The sequence below is a fragment of the Mus caroli genome, unplaced genomic scaffold (genome assembly GCF_978045245.1).
Source record: "Mus caroli unplaced genomic scaffold, Mus_caroli_1 scaffold_4, whole genome shotgun sequence".
Lineage (NCBI taxonomy): Eukaryota > Metazoa > Chordata > Mammalia > Rodentia > Muridae > Mus > Mus caroli.
Window position 1 is genome coordinate 46,792,147 of NW_028227259.1, and position 10,517 is coordinate 46,802,663.

Below are 10,517 nucleotides of genomic sequence, written 5' to 3' on the forward strand. Positions count from 1 at the left end.
CATCTATACATTTTTTCAAACAAGAGAATCTCTCTCTTCCAAAACCAGAGTGAATCATTTCCAAAAGGCACAGTGGGCTCAGAGGAATTCAGGGAATCACTGTTCTCATGAACAGCTTGTCAGACATCATCACACTAAATCTCAAGATCAGAGCCTTGACCTTTTCAGTGGATGCCAGCCTAGGCTGGTTACTCAAGCCTCTCTACGATGCTGTAACTCTTAAAAGTATGTCTGGTACCTTCTCTTTAGCAATGACTACCTTCTCATTCTAGAATATAATGGGGGAGAACATCTTTCCTTTTCTTTAAAAATTAATTCAATTTATTTTATAATTAAAATATAGTCATATAATGTATTCCTTCTTTTTCCCCTCCCTCTAACTCATTTCACGTTTGCATTGCCCAGCTATTTCCATTTACCCTCTTCAAATTGACAGCTTCTTTTTCTTTGATATATATATATATATACACACCATATGCATATATATATATATATATATATATATATATATATATATATATATATATATATATATATAATCCACACATGTAGGTACAACCTGCTGAGTTCATTTTTTGTGTGTATATGATTCAGGCTGACCACTTTGTATTGGATAATCAATTAGAGGCCTCATTCATTGGATGCCTATTCTCTCTTTCTCAGCCATCATTAGCTGCCTGTAGTTCTTTGTCTCGGGGTGGGGGGGTAAGACCCAATGAGATTTCCTTTCTGCATTAGCATGTCTACTGATAATGTTAATGTTCCAGTATTGTTGAGGCAGCCCTATCTAGGAGGCACAGAACATTTCCTGTCCCTTTGGTTTCTACAGTCTTTTTGCTGCCTCTTCTGTGAGGTTCAGGTGAGGGAGCTGTGTTGAAGATATCCTCTGGGGCTAGATTCCACACAATTGGTTGATTTCTACATTATGTCTAGCTAGAGGTTTTTTTTTTTTTTTTTTTTTTTTTTGTAATGGTCTCCACTTGTTGTAAAGAGACATTTCTTTGATGAAGGGAGAGAGCTACACTTATCTCTGAGTGTAAATTTAGAATGCACTTAGGAATTATGCTAGTCTAGTAAAGTGGTAATAGTGGGGTCTCTTTTAAGAGTCTCACTTGCCCTGAGTAGTTGATTCTGTTTCTAATTCCAGGCATGACTTCCTTCAGTGGGCCTTAAATTTAATTAGCAAGCTCCTGGTTATTGCAAGAGTGTCTCTATTGCACCTTAAGGGACACCCTGCCATGCTGGTCATTGTTGTAGCTCATAAGCATCACAGCTGGACAGGACTCTTGATGGCCTCTTCCCTTGGCAGTTTACATAGCACTTCCTGGTATTGTGCAAGCAGAACTGCAAGAAGGAAGCTTTTAGGTTAGATCCAACTCAGTCTTCCCCAGTCCTATATCCTGGGTGTGCAGGATAGAGGTGTTTTCCTCACACCTTTTCCTACACACCTATCTTTATTTCTGAAAAGCAACAAGGACTTACCTTCAGCCTCTGAGAGGCAACCAAGGGGAACAGCAAGAGCAAATATTGTTTTGGGAGTCACTGAACTACCCTGCTCAACAGCTCAAAAGGAGTTTTTTCATGCCTGCTCATGGGGTTTTTGTTAGGTAGTCTATGGCTCTCGTGGGGAGCATTGCATGGTAAATATAAAATGTGGTTCCTTGAGGCTTTATCAAACAACCTTAGAAGATATTTTTCATTCAAACTACCATACCTAATTGACACAGGAAAGCTGGAATGGTGCCAAGAGCATATGCACTAAAGACAAGAACAGGAATTTCACAAACGGGAGGCATTAAATGGCTAATAAAGAACAAGAAAGAAGCTCAAATCTCATTAGTAATGAAATAAATGCCAATTAAAACAGGAATCAACATCTTACAACAATTAGAATGAGCAAACAAAGAGCAAACAACACACCTGTCTTAGTCAATGTTCTATTGCTGTGAAGAAACACCATGACCATGGCAACTCTTATAAAGGAAAACATTTAATTTGCTTACGTTCAGGGGTTTAGTCCATTATAGCCATATCAGGAAGCATGCTGGTATACTGGCAGACATGGTACTGGAGAGGGTCCTGAAAGTTCTACATCTGTATCAGCAGGCAGCAGGAAGAGACACTAGGCCTAGCTTGAGCATTTGAAACCCCAAAGCCTCGGTGACACACTTTCTCCAACAAGGCCATACCCATCCAACAAGGCCACACCCACTCCAACAAAGCCACATTCACTCCAAGAAGGCCACTCATCATAATCCCAGGCAAGCATCACTAATGACCAAACATCCAAGTATATGAGCCTAAGGGGGGCAGTCATGCTCAATCCACCATAACAGCCCATTATTCAGGATGTTAGTCAGCGAAACACTTCTACATAGTTTCTAAGACTTCAAGGAGATTCCTCCTAAGGGGCTGCATTAAGGTTTAGATCTCAAGTATTCAGATACATACATTCTTTGCTAAAGTTGCTCAGCACAGAGCCTCGTGTTGTACAAAAGCATCTTCTGGCTCCACTCCCTTCTTTCTTCTCATTACCTTATCCTAGAAAGTCAAGTACGTTTCTTCTCTCTCAAGTGCATTTCCTTGAAGTGTAAGAACCCTTGAAGAGTAAAACACAGAAGAAATGAAAGACATTTATTGCTTCATTTTCATCAAGAGCCCACGTGCCTGGCAGAGAGTGCTTCTGTGTTCACAATCTTGTAAATTTTTCCTTTAAGTGAATGTATTGGACCTCAAATAAATATTTTGACTCATATGAGTTATCTTCTGAGTCTATAACTAATAGTAACAGTTTTTAGTCACTAACCATATTTCTTGAAGTTTATAAAAAAAAGATGCATCACTTCAGAGAACAGAACACTCAGCCAATGGGTTTAGTAGCTTCACAATGAGACCCCCTAGAACTAGCTTGCTCTTATGAAGACAGCACGGGGCTACTCTATTTGAACCATGAGGTGTGAACTCACCAGACACTTTGCTCTTGACCTTCTAGGTCTCCAGAGCTGACAGGGGTAATACTCTGTTACTTTAAGCTGTTTAGTCTCTGATATTTTATTGTAGCAGCTCAGACAGACTAAGACAAGAATTGAGGACCATTCTGAACCCTTAGGAGAGAGAGAGAGACGATGGAAGTTCACTCAGTGACAGGGGTAGGCAGAGTGACAGTATGTTACCCAGCATTCCCTTGAGCCATCACCATGGGATATAAGTCCTTTGGATATGTGGCACAAATAGAGCACTAAATGCTGCCTGACCTTGGAAATACATAACCCAGAGTGACCTTTCAAGGACTTCTGCACGTCTTGCAACACATATGGCTTGGTTCTCAAATATGAAGGATCACGGGAATTGTTCTTTCTTTTCTGTTTCCCTCCCTCCAACGCCCCCCAACTCTTAATATTCCCAAAGGATGAGAGGCATTAAGATTATGTATTTTGGTGAGATGGCTTTAGAAAAATGGTTCTGTCTACATAGCCAGTGAGAAGTGGGCCTCATATCCACTTGGTCTGATCATGACCTCTCCTGCCCTTGAGGAGGCACAAATCAACAAACTCTGTGACATCACCAACGAAAGCATGTCATAAGGTCATCCTAACAGACGCTTCATGTTATCGCTTAGTCGGGATGATCTCATTACACCTAATGGCGACGAACTGATGGCATTTGATTGTCATAATTTTATCAGTAAAAATGAAGATCTCAGAAAGAAAATGGTCCCCCTGCCTACAGCATCAGAATCTTCATCATGTTTCCACGATCATTTATTTTAGTTAATTGTTGCCTCCTGTCATTCTGGTGACATTTTGCACACTGTTCCTGTGATTAGTTTGTGATTATTGATGCTGTACCACTAAATCACGGGAGAAATTTTCCAAAAGTGTGCAGTGTTCAACTCATTCACACACAAGCTTCTAGAATACTCACTTCTTCTAGAAACAGGAGTGCACCTAGCGTGTGGCTCTATGTTAAATAGAAGGAATTGAAGACGGAGCAAAATGAGTTTCAGTTCCTTAGCAGAAAATTTAAAATGGCGAGTCTCTTGCATGTGAAATAGTATGTCAGGCCCTTTCATTTCATGTGGACATTTATTCTAGAGGTATTATCTCTGTTTAGTAAATGTGGAATGTGAGACATTAAGTTTCCCCATATCATTTATCCTGTGAGATTGCATTTGAAGGGCAAAAAGATGCTTCATACAGGCTGTCCAATGCATCAAGGGTATTATACCTCTTGACTGTGCAATAGTGACATTAGCAAGAGCTGCTCTAACCACCTTCCTCCTGGACACTGGACGAATGAGGAGTCACTGCCAGTTTTCATTCTCAGCAGTGTTGTGACATAAGGATTTCTAGATCCTGGTTATGTTTGGTACTCTTTAAGCAGTTGAGATCGGCAACACCTAACTGTGATAGTTAATCTTGACTTTCAACTTGACTGCATTGAGAGGTGTCTGGGAGACTAATGAAGCATGCTTCTGGGTGCATCTGCAAGAGCATCTCTGGACATGATATGTGGGTGGACAGAAATCAACAGCTACGTCCTCAGAGAGCAGCAATGGAGGTGCTTCAGGCACCCCAGTGGCGAGGCAGCCCAGCAAGGCTTTATTACATTTTCAACATGGATTCCTCCCCTACAGGGAACTTTTAGGTCTTAAGCCTCAGACTGGAGCTATAGTACTGGTCCAGCTATTTGATTGGATAGTTCCTCCTCCCCTCCCCCTTCTCTTTTCTCTCCTCCCTCTCCTCCTTTCCCTCCTCCTCCCCCTCCTCCCTTCCTCCTCTGCTCCTCCTCCTCTTTTTAAGAGTGCAGACAGATTTTAGGCAAACCAACCTCTAACAGGGTAAGCCAAACCTATAAATCCATATGTACATGGATATTTTATCTATCTATCTATCTATCTATCTATCTATCTATCTATCTATCTATCTATCTCTATCTATCTATCTATCTATCTATCTATCTATCTATCTATCTACCTACCTACCTACCTACCTACCTACCTATATCTATCCAGGATCTGTTCTCAAACTTGACTAACACAAACCCATTGTTCAAATGAAGCTGTGCATAGATAACACAGTCTAAAATGGCCTCAGCAGGGTCCTCCATGTCCCCTATTTTCAGCTGTTCTTTGCCCTTGGCAGTGGTGGCTCCCATACCTTTTTATAACTTTAGAATAAGGCCATTAATCTGACTGTAAAAGATGGCTAGGAGCCAATAGTTTTAAAGTGTCATTAAATAACAGATTCACTATATATAATACATTGACTTTTACCAGATATGGTTTATTATTATAGCATATTATAGGTTATATTGTATATAACATATAGGCTATAGATAATTTCTACAGGCTTCAGTTAGGTAAAGGGTGTGTGCAGGCTTTATTGCATAATGGACATTGTAGTTTTTATTAAATATTGAAAAGATAGAGGCTCTTACTAGACTATGTGTTATTAGGGGAAGCTCAGGTTCAGGGTAAATGTAGAATATGGGTGAATGAAGGCTCCCTTCACAAGATGCTCACAAGTGTGCCACCTTTGTCCAGGGCCTCTGTGTGGTACCCTCTGCAGTCTGGTAGCAGTCTGAACAGTCCTGGAGTGAGGAATTAGAGTGGAGCTTTGAATATATACTGGGGTGGTGGGATGGTGGATGAGTACCTTGTGGTTTGGCTCCCTGGACAGTGTCCTGAAACACAAGGGCTTTCAAGCTCTTGTCCTAAGTTTCAGCCTAATATTCCAGGTGACTATTGAAATGAATCCACAAAGCCATCTCTGTTCCTGAAGCAACAGAGAAATGAAGGACCAAGGAGACAAAACATGTTGATTAAATTAATGATCAGGCTAGTCACATCCTAGAATCCATGCTGCTGCACGTGAGATATCTGTTCACATATTTCAGATCTGGCGAAAGGCTCTCTCTCTCCTCCCCACAGCATCAGGAAAAACTGGCAGGTTTCCTCTTCCTTCTGGGAGCCCTTATGTCTCCACCCACACCAAACTGAGAGAAGAGCCTCTGTCAGGAGGTGGGGTCACGTGGCCAGCAGATAAGCTCTGATCCTTGACACAGGCTTAGGTGTTGATCCCATCTGAGCCAAGGCTTGGTGAGTTACTATTAGGAGAAAGCCTTTTCTAAACGTTCAGGCTCACAGCTCTCAGGGCAGGCTGGGAAGATTTGACCAAATATTTCGGGAATTTTTTTCTTCTCCTTGATTAACCATTGAGATGACACAGCTCATAACAGTGGCAGGTGGCTCTCATTCGGCTCCAGACAGAAAAAAACAGCAATTGCTGCCAATTTTGTCTTTATGTATTGATGAATTTCCTCATTCATTCATTCATTCATTCATTCCCTCACTCATTCATTGATTGAATTACATGTCAGACATTATACAAAACCACGGAGAGTCAGAAACAAACAAACAAACAAATCTATACCGTGATTCTGTGGCGATATAATTTAAGAAAAACCTAAGTATATGTTGTATCTATTTTTTTTAAATAAGGAATTCAAAAGTTTAAAGGTTGTTCTTAGAAAACCCGGTTATAAAGGCTTTTGTGATAAAATTTTAAATAAAATAATGAATGGTCATAGTGGGATGGACAAAGAAAAATAGGAAATCCTGAGGGGACTAAAGACTGCTGAATGCCACTTCAGAGGACACAAGAAACAGCAGTGATTTGTTTTGTGGTGTTTTTATTTGATGCCCATGAGAAGTAGGATGAACGCAAATCCTTTGGGAGGCAAGAACAGAGCAACCTTCTGAGAAACTCAAATGGAAATGCCTTAAAGGTTCTGGTGAATGTGCAATAATCTAGAGAAGGCAAAGCAAGCCATAATCCTCTCACATCACCCCTTCATTAACAGAGAGGATCATAGAGCTTGCTCATAAACAGTATGCTTTCTAACAGCTTGGTTCAAGGCTAGAAAAATGGCCTAGGTAGCAGATGCCCATTGCAGCTAGGTTATCATCAAAATATTGTGATAGTTAGGGTTTCTATAGCTGTGATAAAACACCATGACCCAAAGCAGAAGGTTAATTGGGCCTGTGGGTCTGGAGGATTAAGAATTCAACACTGTCATGGTCGGGGTAGTGTGGCAGCAGACAGGGATGGTGCCTGGAGCTGCATCTGTGTGTTCACATCTTAAACCCAAACAGGAAGCAGAGACAGACTGAAAATGGCGCCAAGTCTTTAAGCTCTCCAAACTAGACCCAAGTGGTGTGCTTCCTCCTCTCAAATGGGGACCAAGCATTTAAATGTTAGAGAATCTCATTCAAACCACAATAGCTATTATTTACCAATCCGCTGTCTGTCTCCCCAACTTGAGATACTTACAAATAAGGAACTTGGCCCTATTCACTAACAAGACCAATAATTTCAATGCATTTTCAGTCTCCAAAGTGCTGCTTAGGGCCTTCAGCCCTAATCTGATCTCTCTCTCTCTCTCTCTCTCTCACACTTTTTTTTTATTTTTCGTCGAGACAGGGTTTCTCTGTGTAGCTCTGGCTGTCCTGGAACTCACTTTGTAGACCAGGCTGGCCTCGAACTCAGAAATCTGCCTGCCTCTGCCTCCCAAGTGCTGGGATTAAAGGTGTGTGCCACCACGCTTAATCTACCCCTCTCCCTCTGATCAAGAGAATGTCCCTCCCTTTATTCTTGACTATGAGGTGGATTCTGACTTACTTTCACCAGTGGAATGTAACAGAAGTAAGACTGTGCATGTTTAGTGTTTGAGTCTTAAAAGGTTTCTGTATTTGTCCTGGTGGAATCCCCAGGCTGTGCTGCTGGGAAGACCATGTGAAGAGAATCTGAGTGGATGAGGGAAGAGAGGATCTGTTATATGTAAGGGTTTGTGGTCATCTCAACTGATTACTGGACAACTGTGGATATGGAGTGATGAGCTATCCTGCAGGTTCCACTTGGCTGCTGTAGCTAGTGCCACCTAGCTGTCCTTTCCAGAACCTACCATGATTGCAGAAAAGTGACCAAGAAGTCAGTGTGTATGTTTTAAGAGTTGCAATGTGTGTGTTTGTGATTGCTTTTGGAATCCAGTTATTTTAAGTGGTCAGATCTAAAGTGATGAGTAATTAACAGAAACTGATAACAGACAAGGGGCACACAACAGCTGTATAGATATGAATGAATGCAACATGAATGAATGCATGGCTGACAAAGTGAATGAGTTGTCCTTTCCAGGTGTGCAGTAGCAGAAGCCAGGGCAATTGATGTGTACTTGGCATGGAGCTGGCATAAATACTTTATAGCCAGTTTGTACTAGGCTCATGATGTCTATCAGTGCTCCTCATTGGAGTTCTGGGAAAATCCTTCCCATTTAGCAGGTTGGAAAGCAATGGCACAGTTATAAGGATAAAAGGTAAGTTCTGTGGACAAAGAACACACAGGGGTCTTGAGAAATAAGAGATGGGAGGGGTGGGTGGGTGACCAGATAGTTTTCTGAAGTTGTCAAAGAAGACTTCAAAGGCATCTGCGTCTGAGAGCTGAGGTTCTCCCTCAGCATTCCTGCCACAGAGAACATGATCCAAGCAGTAGGAATAAAAGACAAAAGAAAAGAAAATCTTAAATAGGACAAGCTGGGAAGTTGGGAACATTCATAGGATCACAAGTTCCTTCTGGGACCATTTCAATTTGATGGCTCTCACTGATAGTTCTAGGACTCCCCATGTGACTCAGGTTCTGCATTGGGTCACTTCATGCAAGAGATTGGTAAGGACTGAGCCTGGGTAGACATTGTGGCCTCTGAGGGCATGGGAAGTATTAGAGGAGTTTGAGCAGAGATTTGATGTCATGTCACCTGGGAGGGCATCCCGATTTAGGAATTTGAAAGATGGGTGGAGCTCCCAAGTCTGACTGTAACCCCATACAGTAGGCTGTGTTCTTGACTGCCTGCTGCATGTAGAAAGACAAGGACATTATCATGGGGAGAGCAGGTATTCTCTTCCCATCCATTCTGCATGTTGCTTAGAAATCTTTAAGGTGCTGGTGCTAATAACATTAGATTTTCCTTCAGGTGTTTACATGGGTAACAGATTTTTCGTAGAATATTCCTCTTGTGATTGGTGCCAACGATTCTTCACTTGACCACACTTGAGCAAGTAGGTACCTGAAACTTCTATGCAGTCTATATACTTCTTGTAAATTCTAGTTTTGGCAAGGAATCCTGCTAAGTCTATCTGACAAGAACTTCCACTTGTGTCCAATCAAGAGCTCACCCTCTTCTTCCCCAGGGGAATGTCTAGTCATTCAGATCTGTCTTGACCAAGCATCTGGTTAGGTGAGATTGACTAGGCTCCTCCACTGATGTTTGTTAATTTTTATCTACTGATGTCCCTTCTATTCTTTGGCATTAGAGTTGCATGCTCTCACTGTATTCAGAGCGAGCTTCCTTTGTCTTTCATTCACGGCAGAATCTTTCTGTGGTTGTTACTACACTTATCATGAAGGTCTGGAGTAAAACCTTTTGTTACCAAGCATTGCTGAGTAATTTCTTTTCAAAGTTGTAAAATAAATAGTTAGTGCTTCCACACTCTATACATACCTGTGTGCAATGAACATAAATAAAATAGAATCTCCAGGAAAGGAGTAGGTTTCAGAGATAGTTTGAAAACATGTATGCATTAGAAAAAAAATGTGATTTTTTTTGTGATATATTTCTCAGATTACAAAACAAAATGGTAGGCGATGTGTGTGAGTGGCCTAGCCCTTGCTCTCTGACGTCTATGAGTGAGCTAGCCTCTGCTCTGAGATACAAAAGACTTCAGAGGCCAGAGAAAGTTCATTTATCTCTTTGATTACTGGGATTTATGACATTCTTAATCAGGCAGAAAGATATCTTCCAATTTCAAATGAAGGCAAAATTTATGAGCAGTCATTCGAACTAGACCTCTCTTCTGGAGACCATTTCATTTGCAGCTGACATTTAGAGTTGGGATTGATTTATCCCCAAGTTTCAGTGCCACAGACAGGGTAGGGCAAAGATGTGTGTGTGTGTGTGTGTGATGTTCATTAGGCCAGGCTTAAGACAGATAGTATCTGAGCTCTCAGTGGGCTTGGAATGTCCTGTGCAGTCTTCCAACTAGCCGCACCAGAAGCAGTGCCTGTCTAAAGCCAAGCCCAGCCCATCTAGAATATCTCTGAGCGCACAAAACAGGAATTCACTGTTACAGCAAGACTTAAAGTTTATAGCCTCTTATAATTCCCACCCAATCATGTCTCTCTTTAAAATTTTCATAGAACTTTCTCTAACTGGATCCATAGCACAATTCTTTCTTTTCTCTTTTTTTCCCACTTAATTTTAGTTTAGCTGTGTGTATGTGTGTGTTGTGTATAAGTTAGAGATCATCTTCAGATCCTGTTCTTCAGGTACCATCTACTTTTTCTTTGAAACAGAATCTCTCACAGGCCTGAAATTCACTGATTACACCAGATTTCTGTCTTAGTTGGGGCTTTATTGCTCAGAAGACACACAATGACCATGGCAACTTTTATAAAGGATGTCAT

The 10,517-nt window shown here is 41.3% G+C and overlaps 1 pseudogene; it reads right to left on the reverse strand.

Annotated features, from left to right (window-relative positions):
• Window positions 1-5,157, reverse strand: part of LOC110294844 (ubiquitin-ribosomal protein eL40 fusion protein pseudogene) — a 78,060-nt pseudogene extending 72,903 nt beyond the window's left edge.
• Window positions 5,158-10,517: the final 5,360 nt, after the last annotated feature.